General features: G+C 43.2%; 1 protein-coding gene across 1 annotated transcript in view; it reads right to left on the bottom strand.

Annotated features, from left to right (window-relative positions):
• Nucleotides 1-22,155, bottom strand: part of NTRK2 (neurotrophic receptor tyrosine kinase 2) — a 363,441-nt gene that overhangs the window by 199,661 nt on the left and 141,625 nt on the right. The window lies entirely within an intron of this gene.

Raw genomic sequence — 22,155 nt, 5'->3', positions numbered from 1 at the left:
GATCATGAGAGATTACTACAAGCAACTATATGCCAATAAAATGGACAACCTGGAAGAAATAGACAAATTCTTAGAAAAGTACAACCTTCTGAGACTGAACCGGGAAGAAATAGAAAATATAAACAGCCCAATTGCAAGCAGTGAAATTGAAACTGTGATTAAAAATCTTCCAACAAACAAAAGCCCAGGACCACATGGCTTCACAGGAGAATTCTATCAAACTTCTAGAGAAGAGCTAACACCTATCTTTCTCAAAGTCTTCCAAAATACAGCAGAAGGAGGAACACTCCCAAACTCATTCTATGAGGCCACCATCAGCCCGATACCAAAACCAGACAAAGATGTCACAAAAAAAGGAAGCTACATGCCAATATCACTGATAAACATACACGCAAAAATCCTCAACAAAACACTAGCAAACAGAATCCAACAGCACGTTAAAAGGATCATACACCATGATCAAGTAGGGTTTATCACAGGAATGCAAGGATTCTTCAATATACGCAAATTAATCAATGTGATACACTATATTAATAAATTGAATGAGAAAAACCATATGATCATCTCAATAGCTGCAGAGAAAGCTTTTGACAAAATTCAACATCCATTTATGATAAAAACCTTCCAGAAAGTAGGCACAAAGGGACCTTTCCTCAACATAATAAAGGCCATATATGAAAAACCCACAGCCAACATCATCCTCAATGGTGAAAAACTGAAACCATTTCCACTAAGATCAGGAACAAGACAAGGTTGCCTACTCTCACTACTATTACTCAACATAGTTTTGGAAGTTTTAGTCACGGCAATCAGAGAAGAAAAAGAAAGAAAAGGAATCCAAAGCGGAAAATAAGAAGGAAAACTCAATGCTTGCGGATGACATAATACTATACATACAGAATCCTAAAGATGCTACCAGAAAACTACTACAGCTAATCAATGAATTTGGTAAGGTAGCAGGATACAAAATCAATGCACAGAAATCTCTTGCATTCCGATACACTAATGATGAAAAATCTGAAAGAGAAATTAAGGAAACACTCCCATTTACCATTGCAACAAAAAGAATAAAATACCTAGGAATAAACCTACCTTAAGAGACAAAAGACCTGAATGCAGAAAACGATAAGACACTGATGAAAGAAATGAAAGATGATACAAACAGATGGAGAGATATACCATGTGCTTGGATTGGAAGAATCAACATTGTGAAAATGACTATACTACCCAAAGTAATCTACAGACTCAGTGCAATCCCTATCAAACTACCAATGGCATTTTTCACAGAACTAGAACAAAAAAATTCACAATTTGTATGGAAACACAAAAGACCACGAATAGTCAAAGCAATCTTGAGAAAGAAAACAAGCTGGAGGAATTAGGCTCCCTGACTTCAGACTATACTACAAAGCTATAGTAATCAAGGCAGTACAGTACTGGCATAAAAACAGAAATATAGATCAATGGAACAGAATAGAAAGCCCAGAGATAAACCCACGCACATATGGTCACCTTATCTTTGATAAAGGAAGCAAGAATATACAATGGAGAAAAGACAGCCTCTTAATTAAGTGGTGCTGGGAAAACTGGACAGCTACACCGGAAAGAATGAAATTAGAACACTCCCTAACACCATACACAAAAATAAACTCAAAATGGATTAAAGACCTAAATGTGAGGCCAGACACTATAAAATTTTTAGAGGAAAACATAGGCAGAACACTCTATGACATAAATCACAGCAAGATCCTTTTTGACCCACCTCCTAGAGAAATGGAAATAAAAAGAAAAATAAACAAATGGGACCTACCTAATGAAACTTAAAAGATTTTGCACAGCAAATGAAACCATAAACAAGATGAAAAGACAACCCTCAGAATGGGAGAAAATATTTGCAAATAGACATTTCACCAAAGAAGACATACAGATGGCCAAGAGGCACATGAAAAGATGCTCAACATCACTGATTATTAGAGAAATGCAAATCAAAGCTACAATGAGGTATCACCTCACACCAGTCAGAATGGCCGTGGTCAAAAAATCAAGAAACAATAAATGCTGGAGAGGGTGTGGAGAAAAGGGAACCCTCCTGCACTGTTGATGGGAATGTAAATTGATACAACCACTATGGAGGACAGTATGGAGGTTCCTTAAAAAACTAAAAATAGAACTACCATATGACCCAGCAATCTCACTACTGGGCATATACCCTGAGAAACCATAATTCAAAAAGAGTCATGTACCACAACGTTTATTGCAGCACTATTTACAATACAAGGCCATGGTAGCAACCTAAGTGTATATCAACAGATGAATGGATAAAGAAGATGTGGCACATATATGCAATGGAATATTACTCAGCCATAAAAAGAAATGAAATTGAGTTATTTCTAGTGAGGTGGATCAACCCAGAGACCGTCATACAGAGTGAAGTAAGTCAGAAAGAGAAATATAAATACCGTATGCTAATTCATATATATGGAATCTAAAAAATAAAGATTCTGAAGAACCTAGGGGCAGAACAGGAATAAAGACACAGAGGTAGAAAATGGACTTGAGGACACGGGGAGAGGGAAGGGTAAGCTGGGATGAAGTGAGAGAGTGGCATGGACATATATACACTACCAAATGTAAAATAGATAGCTAGTGGGAAGCAGGTGCATAGCACAGGGAGATTCGCTCGGTGCTTTGTGTCCCCCTAGAGGGGTGGGATAGGGAGGGTGGGATGGAGACGCACGAGGGAGGAGATATGGGGATATATGTATATGTATAGCTGATTCACTTTGTTATAAAGCAGAAACTAACACACCATCATAAAGCAATTATACTCCAATAAAGATGTTTAAAAAAAAGAAAAGATTAAAAAAAGAAACTCAATGATAACAAGAGTGTAAGAGGTGAGCATCCTTTACACCTTTGGTTTGACTACAAATTAGCCAATATTTCCAGAAAGTAAATATTATGAGGAGCTTAAAAATATTAAAACGTCGTGACTTAGAAATATTATGTCTGGAAATCAATCTGAAAGGGGAAAAAAACCCCAAAGACATGGTTTAGGCACAACAAAGCCCATGAAAGTGTTATTTTTAATAAAGAAATTGGAAATCATTTAAATGCCCAATACTAGGAAATGATTAATACATTATGGTTTACCACATGATGAAATATTATGAAGCCATGAAAAGTGTTATTTATGAGAAATGTTAATTCCAAGAAGAAATCTTTATAATACACTGTTCAGTATATATAATAAGATATAAAAAAATATTTACATACGCTTTACCTTTGAACAACATGCGGTTGAGCTGCGTGAGTCCACTTATACTCGAAGTTTTTACAATAGTAAGTACTACAGTACTACACATTCGTGGTTGGCTGAATCCGGGGATGTGGAATCATGAATATGGAAGGTTGACTATATGGAGGGTAATTTTCATTGGCACAGAGGGTCAGTGCCCCTGATCCCCACATTGTTCAAAGGTCAGCTGTACAGCATTATTTCAATACTGTAATAATTATATATAGAGAAAAGTATTGAGGAAAAATGTAAAATATTTCTGGATGGCAGGGTTCTACTTTAACTTCTTTCTTTATAAATTATAAATTTTTAAAAAACACAGTACCATGGGCTTCCCTGGTGGCACAGTGGTTAAGAATCCACCTGCCAATGCAGGAGACATGGGTTCAAGGCCTGGTCCGGGAAGATCCCACATGCCCCAAAGCAGCTAAGCCCATGCGCCACAACCAGTGAGCCCATGTGCCACAACTACTGAAGCCTGCAAGCCTAGAGCCCATGCTCTGCAACAAGAGAAACCACCGCAATGGGAAGCCTGTGCACCACAACGAAGAGTAGCCCCCGCTCACTGCAACTAGAGAACGCCCACGTGCAGCAACGAAGACCCAACACAGCCAATAAATAAATAAATAAATAAATTTTCCCAAAAAATAAATAAAAACACAGTACCAGTATAATTTTTAAAATCACTTGGGAAAGGACATAACAGAATATGGACACCAGAATTAGTTCATTCATTGTATAGAAATTTCAAAACATTTTATGCGATGTTGAGAAAAGGTTTTTTTTTTTTTTTTTTTTTGCGGTAAGCGGGCCTCTCACTGCTGTGGCCTCTCCCGTTGCGGAGCACAGGCTCCGGACGCGCAGGCCCAGCGGCCATGGCTCACGGGCCCAGCCGCTCCGCGGCATGTGGTATCTTCCCGGACCAGGGCACGAACCCGTGTCCCCTGCATCGGCAGGCGGACTCCCAACCACTGCACCACCAGGGAAGCCCGAGAAAAGCTTTAGAGATTAAACTGCTCCTACCTGAAATGGGGTAAAGCACATTTGCACAATAACCTACCTTATTTATCACATGATCTTTCTCTCTCATAGGCTAAGAACAGTTCAAAGAAAGATGAAAACAAAACAACACACACACACACACCCCAACACACACACACACACCCTCAGGCCGCTCAGTAAAGCATGAGAGGGAGAAAAGGGAGTAATAAGGAGCAGAGCTTGTTCCAGCTTCTAAGAGCTACTTATTTGCGGATCGTCTCCATCACCTTTCTAACCAACATTGCCAAAGTGGAAACATTCATGAAGACTCATAAACCCTGCCTGGTTTAGATGAGATGAGGTGGTGGAGAGCCTTCCAGGTGTAGGACACTACACAGATGCGAAGGTCACCAGAACTGGCAGGGGCTCTCTCTCAGGAAGACTTGATCCAAGAGAGTGTGACCCCAGGAGGGGGTTGGGAAAGGTGGGAAAAACAGACAACCGTGGGGTCTGAATGAACAAATATCTCCTAACCCACTCCTACTGCCAGAGCCACTGAGTGTTTCCATATTCAGCATAACTTACATGAATCCCATAACGCCTTAAATCCAACTGCAAGCAGGTCTACAGTTGGGGTGGTGGAGGGATCTAAACCACTCCTATTCTGGAGTAGCCCAGAGTAGCTCTGCCCTGAGATGTTTTTGATGGCATATTCCCAAGAATTACTAGTGTTCTCATGCACTGATAGATGAGAAACAATACACCTTCAAATTCAGTGAGGGGAAAAAAAAAAATCCCTGCTATCTCTTGTGGAAAGGCAATGGCCATCCAGGAGTTCCCAGTACATAAGAAAAACACGGAGCTTAGTGAAGAGGATTAAACTGCCTCATCCATCAAAGGCAAAAAGAGAGAGTCATAAATGCGTGAACAGTGCCAGAAGGCGTCGGATGGACCCCACCATCCATCTTGGAACGTCAGAGAGGAGCAAGTGTGGGTCTTTGAGACACGTCCCCATCACAGCCTCCTCTCACACTTGATCTGGAGCCTGACAGCTACCCAATCCCGTGAGGCCAACAAGAAGATGATTTAACAAATCAGATCCCAAGAAGAATAAGTGAGCGAAATTGGTTTAATTGTTCAATTTGGAAGAAGCAAAGCCATTCTAAACTATTTAGGAGCATGGTGTACGGTAGAAATGGCATCCAGGAGTCCGTGGAGTAAACTTGCCCTCAGAAGTGCTTTGTTTGACTATTACATTGTTCAAAAAAATCTATACATGATCTGCCAATGTTTTAAAATCAGGAAATTTCATGTAAAAATACTGATTCCTGGCTTCTCTTTAAAAAAAAAATGAAATGGACAACCCTGCAGAATGATCTATATTCTGTCAGCAGAAATGAAGAAGTGACACCCTGTAGACAGGGCATGCAATGTGACCAGGAGCCCACTACACTGATTTATGTATTTCCCGGGACCCTATAATGGGCAATGAGTCTACAATCCCTAAATCACAGGTGATACAAGTAAATGTAACAACATCTCACTCTACTGCAGCTTGTAGAAGAGATTGACATTTTCTTCCTTCCCTTTCTTTGAACTTTACTAGGCAAAAAAAAAAAAAAAAAGTCAACAATAAAAAAATTTCATGTTTTTAAAGAAACAAAAACATATTGAGTGAGAGATACAAGAGGGATAATTGTCCTTTTATTGTTGGGGTTACTAATGAGTCCATTTGAGTCCTCTTTGGAATGGATAAGAGAATTCATCTGTTTGGAGGGGAGGATGGAAGGTGGGAAATTTGTCTTATACTCTAGAAAATCTTCTGCAGCCTGAATGTCTCTAACGACAAGCAGAATTAGGGAGAAGAAGCAGATCTATGGAAATGCAAAATTTCCCTGTCATAAGAATAAATCCTAAAAGATAAATTTTTAGCTTCAACATAGACCAAATTTATAGCTTTTTGACAAATGATGTTCTGGGTTGTCATGACAACTGTGCCTGTTAGAGGTGTACATAGAGAGGCCTGCCCATAAATCAGAACACTTTAGGAAGGGGTTAAAACAAACATTTCTAGACTAGTCCCAAGATGTAGTGCCAAAAATGTAATTACAGACATTTGTATCAGTCTGCCATAAAGCATGACAGCTCCAATTTTACAAAATGTTAATTTAAAAAATCTATTAAACCCATGTCCCTCTGAGAGAAATTAATATCACACCTAAGGTTGGGAGTCAGTGCAACTCAGAGGCTGTGAAAATTGGGATGACAGAGTCAGAAAGAGATGCTTAGAAGCAGACTAATCCATAAGCAGTTTAGTGAAGAGTTTGGGCTGGATTCTGACCCTCCAGAGAAGAAATGCTCAGGGCAGATGACAGTGCTCAGAGCTTTCGAGAAGCTTGAGAGAAATCAAAAAAGTAAAGATTTGGAGATGGCATTAGAAAGGAAAAGCTGATAGACAGAGGTTAGCTCACCTGGAAACACAGGGATGAAGCAACGAAGAATCATTCAATCCAGGAGGACACAGACAGCAAGCAATAAAGCATTAGCAACTTCCAATGAGGTCAGGAAAAATGAGAGTTAGCTTAAAATCAGACACTAGAAAAATGCTTCTTAACTTAAAGGTCAGGAGATTCCACTCCAAGGGTCACAAATTGGCAGCCTGAGGTCAAACTGAGTGCAGAGAGAAGTTCTTTCTGGCCTGCACAGTGTTCTTTTAAAAATGTACAGTGTTTGCCAGCATTTAAAAATCAGGAGATTTGACATAACCTTCTGGCTTCTTCTCTTTAAAAAGCAGATGATTTGGCAGCAACAGGCCTGGATTCCTGTGTGGCTGGTGAGAGGAGATGGGTTCAGAGAGCACAAACTCCATGAGGACAGGGCTTCTCCTTGTCCAGTCCTGTGGCCTGAGCACCAAGAACAGTGCAGGGCACGTAGAAGATGTAGAAGGTACGCCACCATGTTTGAATGCATGAGAACAGCAGCTGCCTTCTTTATATAAGACATGTACTCTCCGGGTGATCCCCCACCCAGACTGTTACCTGCCTGGCCCCTAAAGGCATTTGAGTTTTCCACTTTGCACTGTAAGATTTTGTTTAGTTGGGACACCTCATGTTACCTCATGACATGAATTCCCCATGGAACCCATTCTCATGGCCTCATGTGCACGCCACTGAAGCAAAATGACAATGCAAATAATATTCTTTAAGGACTTAAATCATCCAAAAACAAGCTTCCCTTAGAGGGTTGGCATCAACATTCATCCTGCAGGCAGAAAGCAGGCCTAAGAGACTGGCCAGAACCTCTTCTAGTGCTTGGGACAGAGCAAGCATCACTGATGGGCTTCAGATCTGAGCATTCACTTATTCATTCAACAAACACTGAACCATTTCTAAGTGCTAGTGGCCATGCGATATGTCTCTTTCACTTGATAGGCAGAGATTTAAATTTTTATTAAATGAATGAATGAGTAGTGGGAATCACTATAGACAAGAAATACATTGTGAATCTGTTATGTGCCAGATATATACATACTTAACTAAAGCTCGAACTGTGTGTTAGAAATTATTGTCCCTATTTTGTAGAAAAGGAAGCTGAGACTTGGGTCCACAGCACGGGCAGAACAGGGATTCGAGCTTAGATCTGTTTGGCAGCCCCACTGTGTGCAATCCATTACGCTACCAACCTCTGAGCTAAACTCTGTTCTCAAGGGGAGTGGGTTCAATAGTGGCCTCCAAAGAGATATTTTCAATTCTAATCCCTAGAACCTGGGAAGGTGATCTTATGTGGAAAAAAGTCTTTGCAGATGTAATTAAGGAGCTCAAGACGTGATCATCCTGGACTGAGGGTGGGCTCGAAATCCAGTGACCATTATCCTTTAAGAGGAAGAGAAGACACAGAGACACAGGGAGAAGACGGCGACATGAAGACAGAGGCAGAGACTGGAGTGATGCGTCTACAAGCCAAGGAACTCCCAGAAGTATCAGCAGCCACCAGAAGCTGGGAAAGAGGCATGGGACCAACTTTCTGTCAGATCTGCCAGGAGGAACCAACCCTGCCAACACCTCAACTTCAGACTTCTGGCCTCCACAATGATGACAGAATACATTTCTGTTGTTGGAAGTCACCGAGTGTGTGGTAATTCGTTACAGCAGCCCTAGGAAACTAATACATTAAAATATTCCTGGTCCACGGAATGGAGAAGCTCCCCAGAAAACTGTGTCTGTACTGTTCATGGTGAGGATTAGGCTGCATTCCAGATCCTAAAAATTTACTGATCTTCCTTACTTCAGAATCTCCCTATTTCTGATCAAGCCTTTCAGCCTGATGTCTTACACAGCTGTATCCAAAATCTAGCTCAAATCTCAACAAAAGTGAACTCAACTGAGAATTACATATACTTCCTTTGCTTCTTTGCAAGCACAGTGAGTACCTCTGTCAAGAATCTCATGTGGTCCATGGCTTTGGAGAAATTCAATATAAAGCAGCAAGAGAGGACCCAGGCTCTCCTCACCAGAGGATCAAATATGGAGCTACTATGGGAGGATAGGAAAGAAGGTGTGAATTCTGTGTGAGCCATTCCGGGGAAGCTTCTGGGAGAAAGGCGAGGATTGAGCTGGGTCTTGAAAAAGGACAAAAGTAAGGATAATCATCATGACAATGCTGTTATCTACTGAGCACCTACAACATGTCACATGCTGTCTTACTGACCTGCCATAAGTTTCCCATGTAATTATCCAAGTTACCCCACAAGCTCAACCTTTGCCCCCACCATTTTCTTGAGGGGAAATCTGAGACTGAGAAGTGAGTGCCAAGTTCAAGGTCACCCAGTAAGTAAGTGGCAGGACTCTGACAGCTGAATGTACAGGTGGTGAGAGGAGGAGGGTCAAACCAGGTGGCGTGAGCGTCTTGGGAAAGAGGAATAGAGGTGATAGATGGGGATGATGTGGCTACAAAGACAGGCTGGATGGAAAATGCCCTGTTGAGGAGCCTGGACGTGATCTGCTTAGCTGTGTAAGTTGCCAGAGGTATATGAGTACAGGTCCAACCAAGGCGTCTGTATTTTGGGAGGAACATTTTGGACTCGGGCATAGAAGCAAGGGGACAAGAACACCCATTTGCTCCTCTCAAATATGAAGGGCCTGAGGGAAGGCAGGGGTGATGGGAGTGGAAAACACAGGGCAGGTGTGAAAGATTGGGGAGCAAGACCTGACTTGACTTCAGGACGGCCTTCAAGAGGTGAGGGCAAGGAAGCCGTCCTGGCTCACCTGGAGGGTTGGAAGGAGGAATGTGCCGTTAACCACAGCGGAGGACACAGGGCAAGGGCTGCATGGGCCAACATGGTGAATTCAGTAAAAAAAAAAAAAATCTGATCTTTTTTGCCTCTGGGTCCCTCACACTCCAGAGATGTCTGGTTAGCAGATGGTGCTGCAGCTTCTACCTTTTTGCCTGCCTCCGATGGATTCCCTGCAAGGCGAACTGGTTGGAGTTTAGAGGGTATATCTTTAAATTAAACACATGAAGAATTTTCAGCTCTCCAAAGGAAATAGGACACTCTAGGTTTGAATCAGGCAAGATGTGTCTTGTAAGCCCAGAGCTCAGCACTGGGGTACAGAGCACCCCAAACACTGTCCGCATCTCAGATATGAACCACCAAGCTCAGTGAGGAAAACTTGGAGCTGGGAGCTCCAAGCTCCCAGCTCACAGGAGCCCTCTCAATTCTGACTAGGAAGTTGCTGGTTTACAGCACCTTGCTAGTTTCTATCGACCTGCCCCCGCCTTCTCCAAAGAGCCACGCTGTCCTCCCTCCAGGCAACCCAAGAGGATGAGACCAGCTAGGAGTCTGGAGTCAGCACACCAAGTAGTCAGGATCTAAGATAATCCAAACTCTGCACCCTGATCTCTTTCTGGAAAAAATGTCAATAAGCAGGGGACTGGACTGGTGTCAGAAGATCAAGGTTCAAATTCTGACTTGACCTGTGATTCTTATTACCTATGGGCTTGGCAAGGTCACAGCTCTCGGTGGTGGGATGTGCTGGGGCCCCTGGGGCCCCTGCTCTTGTGCGCCCAGCCCGGGCAGCAGCCAGCGCCTGCATCTCTTTGCTGGAGGACTGCCCTTGAGCTACTGGAGCCCACTTTTGCCTGTTGGGACCCTCAGCCAAAGATCTGTGGGTACACGAATACGAAAACCCAACTACCAAATCTCTGGGGGGCAATTTACACTCAGGGGTTCCCCCTCCACCAGGCTTTGTCTGAAACCATTCTCCTGTGAGGCCCCTGCCCCATCCTGCCTTCCCCACTCCTCCCCCAGGCAGCCCTGGGACACGCCCTTCACCAGTCACTCCCAAGGGCATCCTCAGGGCAGAGTCAGCCTCCAGGAAGCTCGACCAAAAGACCAGTGTCTGCTCTAGGCCATTATGGAGGAACGTACCCTAAAGGCAGCACGCTGAATATCCAGTACAAGGGTCACAAGAGGCAAAATCTGGCAAAAAGACATGTTTTGTTTGGCTCGCGGAGACTGTAAAAAATGTGAAGGGCCTTGCCAACATTTAAAAACTGGGAGATTTCACACAAAACCCCAGATCTCCCCTTGCCTTGAAAAATCAGAAGATCTGGCTACCCTGCGCCTGCATTGCTGCACAGCAACATTGGCTGCGGCGGAGGGCAGCTGTGCCCACGCACAGGGCCAATCCCTGCTGGCCCACCTACTCATTCCCATGACCCTTCTGGTCTCCGGAGTCAGTGGAGTTGGCAACCTATGGTGTAGCCCCATAGAAAGCACTCAGTAAAGTCTGCTGAATCCGAATAAGGATTTTTCTTGAAAACGATTCAACTCCAGGCTGCCGGAGAGCAGGGGTGAAGAATTGTGTAAGAGGACGCCTCTCTCTTTTCCTCTCCAGCTCTTTCCTCATGCCTGGCAAGGTACTGATGTACACTTCCATAAACACTCTTCCGAAAGAAGCTGAATCAATGAGGAGAGCTGCCACAATAGGACGTTTGTTTGACAGGGAACACAAAATGAAATGAAATCGAATCACTGGTGGTTTGGGGAGATAGGCGAGAAAAACAAAAGCAGGTCTTAGTTTCAGATGTTGCTTCATGTTCATGTTGCCATAAATAAAAGGATGGCTGCATTTTAAACATTTCAAAAATTTCAAAATGTTGACTTGCCCAGTCTGTGTACTTCTTTAAAAAAAAAAAACAAAAAAACAAAAAAACTGATTATAGCTGAAGCCCTTTAAACCAGTGTAACTGGTAGTAGGTCATTTAAGGAAGTAACGGTTCCCTTGAACGCTGGAACCCAATGGTCCAGCCAGGGGTGTTCAGGGCACTGTCAGATAGGCAGTATGATTTACAGAGGGGGGCAGCAGAAATTATCCAGTACATTGCTTAAGTGGAGGTCAGATAAGACTGCAACTGTTGTATGAGAGCACTCTGTGGACCCTCAACTTCAGGGAGCATGCCTGATCAAGCCACACTCTGAAATCCATCTGTGCTCTGAAATCCACACCCTCATTTGCACAGCGTCCATGCCCCCATGGGCTGCTCCAGCACCAATGACTGAGTGTGGTCAGGAATTCTAAGGCAGATGCATCCCAGGAGACCAGGGACACCTCTGATGGCCCACTCTGGCTCACAGACTCCCAGCAGCCCCAAATCACCCAAGTCTACCCCTAATAGCTCTGCCCACATTTCCTCAGATTGAATGGCAGTCTGGGATGCTTGACCCAGCCTTTCTTCTCTCCCCCTGTCCCCCGGTGGCCATGCTTGCACTGCACTCTGATGTTCCGCTGTCTTCTCCAGCTCCTTCTCCATTTTCTCATGCAAGAGTTTCTCCTGATTAAAAATCCTTGCAGCTTTAATCCCCTCTTGGCGCCTGCTTCTCTAAGGACACATTCTGCATTTGAAAATTCCTCCTGCCTGTATTCCGAAAAATCTATCAGCTCTACCTAATAATCAGAGGCTCCCGACTTCTGTGAGGTAACAGGAATCCAAAGAAGGAAGTACTTACAAAATGAGCTTAAGATGAGTGGACTTCAAGGAACTGGGTATGGAGTCAAGAGAAAAAGAAAAAGAAGGAGGAGGAGGGGGAGATGAAAGAAGGAGGAGGAGACAGCTTCTCAGTAGTTCCTCCGTTTTGACACTTTTCTACTGAGAAAATGGGCAGGGAGCTCCCCAAAAGATGAGTTCACACCTCTGGGAAAAACTTCCTGAGACTTTCCAGATTACCTGTCTTGCTCTAGAGTCCCAGCTGTTAAATTGCCATTTGGGGACGAGATGTACAGTCCTTTAGAAAATTGCTGGCCAAGAAGTCCTCCGTGGTCACAATAAAGACCGCAGGCTATCGTTTTCCACACCCCAGACCTCAACCTTTCCGACTGTCGTTTTGTGGAAAGGCAGAAAAAGGGAAGTTCACTGCCTGTGTGAAAATGCAAAATGTGCCTTACAACCAAGAAAAGAAAGAACACGGTAAGACACACGCACACGCACACACACGCACACACACGCACACACGCACAAGCACACGCACACACACTTATGATGCTAAGAGGGTTAATGTTAAAAGGAAGCCTTCAGGATGGTTACTTCACAATTCACAGCAAAATAGAAAAGGGAGACGAAATCAGCAGCATCGTTTATAAGCCCTGGAAAATGGAAGTCTCCAAGCTGTCATAAATAAGGATGGAAGCATTTGCCAAGTCAGAAATTTTGCCAAGTTTGAAATCCACTCAATCCTTCTATATTGGAGCTCAGAATGGAACACCAACCTTTTGGGATTTGTAATAACTTTTTCTCAGCAAAACTTTTTGCTATTTATAAGGAAGTAAAAACAAAAAGCAAAAAATACAATATGGAAAGTCTTTCTTTAAAGGAGCATTAACGCCAAGTGAGCGTTAACGGGGAGGGGATAATGGTATAAATGGTATATGTACTGGTATTAACTTCCCATTTATTCAAACAAGGCTTAACATATGCAGTATTCCTATTCCACAAGTGTATGTGTGTATATGTGTATGTGTGTGTATATGTGTGTGTGTGTGAATTGAGTCTTTCCTTGCTGGTGCCTCTCTCTTGCTCTCTCTCTCTCTCTCTCTCTCTCATTCAGACACACACACCATCCCACTTCAATGAACATATTCCACCCAACCAACTGTAAATTTAAAATTTAATTGTGAAAATTAAAGAAAGGATAAAGCATATTTGTGTGTGTTTGTGTTGGGTGGAAAGGGAATCAGAGGAAAAGTAGAGGGGAAAAATAATAAAAGGAAAAGAAAAAAAAAGGCCAAGGCCTGGGATAGCTTTCACCAGTTTACACTGGGTCAAAAAGAATTAGAGCCACCACGGTGAAGAGCAGAGGTCTGACGACTATCTCGGAGCAGGCAGCCGAAGCTCCCACAAGAGACAAAAAAAGCACTGACCTTAGAGAGTCAGGGCCAAAAGCATGGATTTCCTAGGCAGAGAGATCTTATTTGTGTGACCTTGCACAAGTTACTTAACTTTCCAAGCCTTTTTTTCCTCATGTGTAAAGTATGCATGATAACAGTGTCAACATTACAGACACTGTAACTGTATAACCATAGCCCAGGAGGTCAAAGATGGTGTCTGTTTTGATAACTGTGGTAATCCCCGCAATGCCTGGCTCATGTCTGACCTATAACTGACAATTAATACTTATTGAATTTTGAATAGACTTGATCTAAGATAAAACAAGATAATGTATTAAAGAATTTAGTATACTTATGTCTCAGTTGGAGTCATGTCAAGGAAAAAGAATTCACGGGATGATGTAGAGACATACGGGCAGGTTAAAGGGACACACAAGAGGTGGTGAGGCATGGAGACTGACCATAGTGGGAAGCTTTTCCCACCTCTAGGGTTGAAGGGACAGAGGAGCCCATCAGCATTCAACTCAACAGTATTTAGAGCAGGAGGGCCATGGAGAGGTAGCTGGCCTCCCCTAAATCCAGGTGCCTGGGTAAATGCAGAGAGAAAACTTTGTCCAGGGAGGAATCTCTGAAAAGCCTGAAGCACCCTAATAGACTGTCTTAGTTCATGTTAAAAACCTAGAACTCCCCCAAAAGGCCAAACAGTGCTGGCACCTCTGTACTTCCCACCCAGCTCAAGGGTCTTTAGTGAAATTGCATGAACTTATCTGAAGCTGAATACCAATTCTTAAAGCAATCTACAGTTTCATTTAGCAATTCAGCAAGACTAATTACCGTATGATGAGAATTAGTAGAAAGTGATGGAAGGGTGGCAAATCAACACAAAAGAGGCTTTGCCTTTCCTCCTTGAGAACACAATAAAATTTTTAAAAGAGAGAGAGAGAGGACTGTCTGTTCATTAGTTTATGGCTGAGCAGAAATTTTAATTCAGTAAACACAGGCGCCGAGGTCTTGCGGTATGTGAGATGTGACTTGACCAAATGACTGGAAAATTAGCATGTGCCTTTGGCAGTCTTTCTCAGTCACTGGCTGCAGACGAGACATTAGGGGACAGGAGCGACGACGTGACCGCACTGCTCAGATGCTTCTATGTCTAGTTGTGTTTCCGAGGCAAGGAGCCGCTCAGGCATCTCCCAACACCTTGTTCCAAAGTGCAGATCCTCTCCAAGGAGGTGGCAGGATGTGTCCTCAAGCGAAGCTTCCCACCACGTCCCAGACCCACACCCTCCCCAAGGTGGTTTCCCTGCCATCACATATCCTCACTGGAGAGCAGTGATTGCTCCATTTGAATGAGAAGTACTCCAGCTCAAGAGAGAAGAGAACATTTGCTTTACAACCATGAAAACCAACAAATCCTTCTTCAGGTACAATGGACAAAACAAACATGATCTGGGTTTTCATTAGCTAATTAGCAACAAATACATACTGGATGCAACTTTTCTGTTTCATAAGGTAAAATTTAGAAAGCACGTGCCAAGTTCACTATGGTGCACGTACTGGCAACTCAAGATTGGCAAGGGCTTTGTGAGAGGCACGAATTACTGGGGGTAATGGAGAGGTGTTTACTGGGATAGAAGAGCCTCTCCAGGGACTTCAGTTAGCCTTACACTCCTGCATCTTTTTTTTTTAATATTAATTTATGTATTAATTTATTTATTTTTGTTTGTGTTGGGTCTTCCTTGCTGCGTGCAGGCTTTCTCTACTTGCGGCGAGCAGGGGCTACTCTTCGTGGCAGTGCGCGGGCTTCTCACTGCAGTGGCTTCTCTTGTTGCAGAGCGTGGGCTCTAGGCACGCAGGCTTCAGTAGTTGTGGCAGGCGGGCTCAGTAGTTGTGGCTCGTGGGCTCTAGAGCGCAGGCTCAGTAGTTGTGGCGCAAGGGCTTAGTTGCTCTACGGCCCGTGGGATCTTCCCAGACCAGGGCTCAAACCCGTGTCCCCTGCATTGGCAGGCAGATTCTTAACCACTGCGCCACCAGGGAAGCCCCAATCCTGCATCTTGACAACGATAATCTCTGCTCAACTGCTAGTGCTGATAGGAGTGACCACTGGGCATTTGCATGGTCCTGAGGGTGCCCTAGCCACCTCGCTGGCCTCACCCCAGTCCTGGCCCTGCTCAAGGGTCCAGCTCATGCCCACTAGCTGTTTCAAGCACCGGCTCTCAGAGCCAGCCTACCTGAATTCAAATCCTGGTGTTACCACTTGTTAGCTAGGTAACCTGGGGCAAGCCCCTCAGTCACTCTGTTCCTCAGTTTCCTAACCTTTCAAATAGGAGCAATATTAGCTTCGGCCTCATAGGGTTGTTGGGAGAACCGTGAAGCACTTAAAACAGGGCTTGGCACACAGATGGAAATCAACGTCTATTAACTATGATTACCTTTTAGATACTATGTTAAATATCGCTTTAAAATGTGTTAGAAAAGGTGGTAACAACAGTAAAAGTACCTTAAATTAAGTGCTGGTTAAAACTTCAGTGCCACTTACTTAAAATGATTTAGCAAGAAAAAAGCCCAAATTACCAAATGTTTCCTAAATAAATGAAATTTTATTATTTCAAACGTGACCAGTCATGTGTTGCCTGCTAGAGCTATCACGAAAAACTACCTCAGGAAGCAGAAAAGTTATTTGTAACCCACTGCCTGTAAATACTTGTTTCTAAGGGAACTTAAAGCAAGTCTTTCCTTTCAAACAATCTCTCAGCCAATTTGTTTGTTATTTTTATTCTTAGGCAAAGATTTTCAAATGGATAATTCAAAAGTCAGTTAATGGAGACCCCCATCCAAATGATTAAAAATTCTGAATTAATGAAGTGAGAACAAAAGAGGAAGACCATATTTGGGATATGACCTTCAATGCTTTTCTTCCAGAATCCTCAAACTACAGAGCATCATTCGAACTCATTGAATAATCATATTATAGGCCCGAACAGACCATGTCCTCTTATTTTATCAAAACCAAATCTGATTATGATCAATGTGCAAGAATCACCGGGAGGGAATCTAGGAACAGAATTAGGATATCTCCTGAGAAAGTTCCAAAGTGGTCTTCGCTGCTTGGATCACATCCAGAATGACCCAGGGAGGGAAGTTCCCCTTCATTTAGACTCCGTTATTTGTACCCACGCAATCGCCATATGACCAATACATGCAAATGAGTCTGTGATTCCAGGGCGTTTACGGAGGCACACACCCAAGCACAGTGCAAACCCACGTCCTTCCAAGTATTTTTATTAGTGATACCGAGTGCCCCCCCACATGCACCATCTCATTCAACTCTCATAGGAGCCCAGTGCGGAGGCACTACTACTATCATCATCATCTGAGGAATGGAGTCATGAAATAGCTTTCCCAAGGTCATTCAGTTTGTGAGCAAAGCTGGGATTCAAACCTGCATAGTCTGTGTCCAATGCCTACCACCTCAAATTACCATACAACTTTCCAATGGCCAAAAAAACCTGTTCTCAGCTCAGCAAATTTAAAAGGGCCTTTAGAGAAAGCACAAGTCACCAGCACTAACCAGGCTCTTTGAAGAGAGTCAGCATACTTGGCTCAGTAAAACATCAGGTCACATTTTTCTAATCCCTAAGTCTTCGATTTGGAGCAAAAACCTTTGCAAGGTTACGAGAAGGTGAAAGCAGTCTCAGATGAATCAGAGCTGGGAACCTTGCTTTTAGCTCCTATCCGAAAAGGGGAAAATGAGGAAGAGACAGTGTGGCCAGGCAGGAAATGGAGACTAAAGGGGTGTGAAGTATGGGCACCTGGGTAACAGTCAAGGTTCAAGGTGGTACCTTATCTCCATGCCCACTTGTCTTCCTCTCTCTCCCCCTCCCATGAAGCACAGGTCATCATGTTCATTTGACCACAAAGTTACTTAGAATGGAGGGGCAGAGCACCGAGTATACCTCCTTCAGGAACCCGAGTCATTCCAAGTTTTGAAAATACCAAAGAATTTCTCACTGGATATAAGTTTTATTTTTTTAATTCCCTTAAAGTTTTCTGTTGTTTTTTAGGATTGCCTTTTAGCCAATGAAAATAGATCTGATGCAGGAATCAGTAAACCATAAATGTATAACTCACATTGATGAAAATCTTAAAAGTCATATTTTTAGAAGAGATTTATTCCAGAAGCTACAGTGGGTTTGGGACTCCCCCCAAACTCCCAGTGACATTTCTCACACTTTCTTCTAACACCTTTAGTCTTGGACACCACCAACGACACACGGGGTGATGGTATGTATTTGAAGAAGGGGGGAAACATACAAGTCCCTACAGAGAATGCAAGACACATGGAGATAAATTATAAAATTTTATTGGTTTGTTAAAAAAAAATGAATGAATTCAGCAAGTACATTTATGGTCTATCCACATTGTTAAAACAGCACTTAAAAATAAAATAAAAATGATTATCCATTATTTACAGGAAACATGAAAAAATGACTTTAAGACCTGGAACATTATGGGGAAAAAAAACAGGGCATGAGAATGATTCGCAAGCTGCCTATATGGATTACAGCAAATGGATCTGAACACGAAATGAGGATTTGTCTTTCTCTGGAGTCTCTTGCTATTTTTTTCCTTTTTGTCTTTTCAGCTTCAGTGAGGTATAATCAACAAAGAAAATTGTAAGATATTGAAAGTGTACAGTGTGATGACTTGACATATGTATACATTGTGAATAGAATCTCTTGCTATTTTATATTTGTTTATAGAAGCTCCATTCATAAATAGACTGTCTTAAAATAAAGGTGGTGAAAATCTCTGTTCTTTTCTTTGCCTTTCACACACTTATTTTTCTGTGAAAACTAAGACTCCTGACATAGCCAATGTCAACTCATCTTGGGTGCTCACTAATGACCAGCCCAAGGCTCCAAGCCACATTAGCCTGAATTAAACTCAGGGTGATTTCTCTGTCAAAATCAGGTGGCTTGGAGGTCCCTTTGTTCCTGAAGTCCAAAACAAGGAAATGGGCTAACTTGAGATGAAAACTGCCTTTTGTAACAACCGTTTTCTTGTCACTTTCTGGATTGGGAACTCTATTAACTTAATTCAGCCTGGCAGCACCCTGCAGAAAATTACATCCTTGCCCTGTCCAGCAGGGTCCTTAACATTCCCAGGTGCCCTTGAATAAACCTGACATGGTTTGCAGGTGCTGTAGGTGTGTGAACACAACAGAACACACTTAATAGAATGGCTACTTCTGTCCTAGTTTCCTGGGAGTCCAGTCTGCTGAGGGGCAGAACCCCAAGGGGTCCGCCGACCTTGACCACACAGGAATGGCACAGCACACGTGGCTGCATGCAGCAACCCTGTGAAGACCCTGGATTTTATGGAATCTGTCTGTTACCTAGAGTCTGGACAAAAGAAGATGAAATGAACTTCTATTGTAGTGGGAGGAAATTAGATGAAAACAAAGGGAAGAGTTCTAGACAGAAAACAATTGAGCAGGTGAAAGCAGAAATCATCCACTCTCGGTGTAGGGAGAGAAGAGTTAGTATCGGTCCCGGTTACTGCTTTGATTCCATTTTGCAATGGAAAAAAAAAAAAAATGGTGTGTGCAAAGAAACCAATAAAGCAAATAAAAATAAACTCTCAGTTTGTCATGGAGTCAATTTAGAGTGTTAGAGAGAGAGAAAAGAGCCAAGGTTTTTAAGACAATCAAGAAAACAAAAAAGAGGAGAGGAAAAGCAGGAGCGCCTCCATCATGCTGGCCCTCACTCCTGGCAGTGACCTGAATTCCTGCCTGTACTCCTTGAGCTGTTTACTCCTCCAACTGCTGAATCCTGATGGCCTCTGCTCTGTCGGAGGGGGAGCTGCAAGCCTCAACCACTCTGGGTGTGATTCAGGATTACCTAAAGGACTTGGAGCTAAAAGCAAAGCTCGGGGTTCTGCATTGCGGGCTTGGAGCTGGGATTGTTCATGTCTCATCTCTGCTCCCTACTCTTGCAAAGAAGACTCCGTGGGTCAAAATGAAACCAGTCCCTGCTGGAGACCAGGAGGGAAAATCCTTGAATCCGACTGTCTCTAAAGTATGTGGGGATTCACTTCGCCTGTTGAGAGATGGACCTCCTTTGGCCGCAGACTGATGCATCACATGATGACAGTGGGATTTTCTTCATCTTTCTCAGCTGCCTCGGAGGGTCTCAGCGGGACCCGATTCAAGATACAGGACCTGAACCACGCCTCTTGAAGATGACACACCTGTTTTTCTTTTACCAATGGCCCTATCGGTATGTTAAGGACACCCATGAAATGGGGCCATGTGCTTTCCCATCTGAACCTGGCTGCCCCTGAGAGGGCCAAGCGACATGAACACTGGTGAAAAGAAAGTCGTGTCAGACAAAACAGGAAGTAGGACTCACTAGGTGCCTCTGGCCGCGTGGAAGTGGGGCCCACTGGGGGATTGGGGGAAAGCATTGCTACAAGAGAGTTCCAGGCAGGGTGAGAGAGCCAAGGTCCCAGCTAGCAAAGCTGTAAGACAGCCCCAAATTAAGTGACAGGCTGCAGATCCCTGGGTTGCTAAACTCAAGGGTACTAAAGCGCTTGATGTCGGTGCCAGGAAGTGTGTTAGCAAAGGCAAGATAGCGGGATACGGTAAGAGAACAGCGATCTTGCTTTAAGACCAAAGTAACAAACTGGCAGCCCACAGACATGTTTTGTTGGCCTACATAATGTTTTAAAATAACTGAGGCAACTTTTTAAAAATAGGGACATTTCAGATAAAATGTCCAGGTTTCAAGTTTCTCTTAAAGAATCAGAAGGTTTGGAAATTTGGGCCTATCCCTGGGTGGCACAAGTTGGCTGGGTCTAGGTGACAGCTGCCCCACTGGAGCGGAGGGTGTTCACTTATCCGGCCCACATTGTTCATTTAGGGTACCTGCCTGGAACTGAAATGCCACAGCCTTGTTGGAGGGTGACAGACTTGATTTCAGCAAAACTGCCGCCTTTCCTTCTCTAATGCTGAAAAAATGCACGATACGTGCCTTTAGGAAGCTCGAAAACTTTTCCTTATAGGGGACATCAAAAGCAAAAGATGACAGAGGTGGTCTGATAGAAATGAGAAGCTGGGTTACTGATTGAGGTCTTCAGGGATTAAAAAAAAATGAAAAGAACACAAGGCCATACGAAACCATTTTCTAATAGCCTGATGGTTTCATCGTTCCCTAGGAGATGTCAACTGTTCTTTGATAGATTCAATTGCCTTATCTGTCCACTTTTCTCCATTTTAAAACAAAAATCTAGCCTGCAATTCTTTTAGCTGTTGAGGGCAAATATTCTTTTTTTTTTTTTTTTTTTTTAGTGTCTGGGATACTTCTAAAATAGTCCTTAAACAGTTCATTGCCTTTTTATAGCTCCATGGAATAACATAAAAGCTTTAAAAAAAAATGGTACCAAATGGCCGATATTTAAGAACCCTTGCCGTTCTGACAGCCTCTGCTTGGCTCTCAGTTTAAATTTCATTTTTCTTTCAGGGGGCAGGATTTCTACAATTAGCTGGCCTTTTTGTAAATCAACACTTTTGGGAAAGATCAAAATCTAAGTAGTGACAGGAACAGTCATTCAACAGTGAGCAAGAAAATGGGAATTCAGAAAATATCCAGACCTCCCCATACGCAGGGTCAGCTGCCCTCACACTCAAATATCTTTTTGGAAAGACAACTTCTGAGAACAGCAGCCTGTTTATGCTTTGGAGAAACCGCCCTTCTTTCAGGAGTGGGTATAGAATAGCCAAGTCAAATGCTGTAATCCATAGGACTCCGTGAAATGTCTGCATCAAGCAATAACATACTTAGTGGCTAATGTAAAAGATACAGTATAAAATATTCATCACGCATAACCTTTTTATATCAAGCGGTGCCTAAATGGATCCTGGTTTATTGAGATTAATGCCTTGGTTACACAGGATTCAAAACAATGTTTCCAAACATGTTGGACTAGTTAAAAAACTATAAAACCTTAAAGCTGAACTGCAAAACTTGAGTAACCATCTCCCCTCCAAAAAAGGCTTTTTAAAAACGTCAGTAAGTTTCCAGTTCAGCCGTGGCATCTATATGCAGACGTTAACACTCAGAGCCAATTGTGTTTTCAAACAAAATGCTCCAGGCCTGGCTCTGAAGTTCCCCTAACAAGAAAGGTGTGAAGCGAGGCAGGGGCAGCCGAACCTCACTTCAGGACAGGGATCCTGCCTGCTGCACACTAAGCAAAGCGTACAAAGGCCACCGTGAAGGCCAAGTGCGTGAGACAGGTGTCCACATAAGACTAAGTCAGAGATGCAGGATTCTGTAGCTCTAAGGCTGCCCTTGCAGCATTGAAGCTGGACATTATAAAGCACATATTCATTAGCGACCTGCCACCTCTGTGCTGCTGGGGTCAGGAAGAGCCGTCCAGCCCAGGAAAACCCAGCAGAGTGTAGTACGTTATAGGGGGACTAGTCTTCTTAGA

This window comes from Physeter macrocephalus, chromosome 9, assembly GCF_002837175.3.
Source record: "Physeter macrocephalus isolate SW-GA chromosome 9, ASM283717v5, whole genome shotgun sequence".
NCBI lineage: Eukaryota > Metazoa > Chordata > Mammalia > Artiodactyla > Physeteridae > Physeter > Physeter macrocephalus.
The sequence above is the reverse complement of the archived record's forward strand: the minus strand, read 5'-3'. Positions and strand labels throughout refer to the sequence as shown.